Raw genomic sequence first — 861 nt, 5'->3', positions numbered from 1 at the left:
ATGGAATCTGTCTTGTGCCCTCCTCACTTCGGTGGCCCAGACGGCGCTGTGGGATCGGTGCGGCACTGCGGCTCCGGCCCCGGGTCCCTGGGCCAGCAGCCCCATCGGCTCGCCTGGGAGCTCAGCGCCGTGAACTTGGGGCCCCTGGCCCAGGAGCTCCCCGCCATTGGTTTTAACAAGCGCTCTGGGGGATCCTGAGTCACTAGGACACTTCCTGCCCGCGCGCCTTTGGTTTGAGTGCCTGAGCCCCCGACCCACCTCGCTGTGGGCCCCCTCTGTGGTGGGCTGTACCTCCGCCCCCTGCTGCCTTAACCTCTGCTCCTCAACAGGAATACGTGTCCCCAGAAGGATTTTCAGATGCTCAGTGCAGACAACAGCAGAAGCGGCCCTTTCCCCGCCCCGCCCACTGTCTCGCTCTGGCCACCACACCAGCTTCCAGTGTCTCCAGGCCAAAGTTAGTCTGAGCCGCAGAAACCCATGCATGTCTACACACCTGTTCTGTGTACGCATCACAAAGCACCTCCCTTCCACTTAACTCGTTCCTAATTTAGCATCACATAGCTCCATCTCAGAAAGCAGTTATGTGCCAGAAGGCACTTCAGGGTGACAGAGACGTGTTTACTTCAGGGTCAAGTCCGAGAACGCCTCCAGCTCTCAGAGTGTGAACAGCACCCTGTCTCGCCGCTCGGTGCTCCGTCCCGGGAGCTGTGAGCTGCCCACACCTCCGGGCTGCCCCGGCTGCAGGCCGGCGCTCGGCCTTACCTCTGGCACCAAACCGTGATCATCAGATGCCAGCTGATCTGAGACTGGGGTCAGGTGGTTTGGTTTTTTTTTTTTTGCTCTGAAAAGGTTTAATTCCTT

This window comes from Pteronotus mesoamericanus, unplaced genomic scaffold (genome assembly GCF_021234165.1).
Source record: "Pteronotus mesoamericanus isolate MK-2021 breed Mesoamerican mustached bat unplaced genomic scaffold, CSHL_Meso_final scaffold_99, whole genome shotgun sequence".
NCBI lineage: Eukaryota > Metazoa > Chordata > Mammalia > Chiroptera > Mormoopidae > Pteronotus > Pteronotus mesoamericanus.
The sequence above is the reverse complement of the archived record's forward strand: the minus strand, read 5'-3'. Positions refer to the sequence as shown.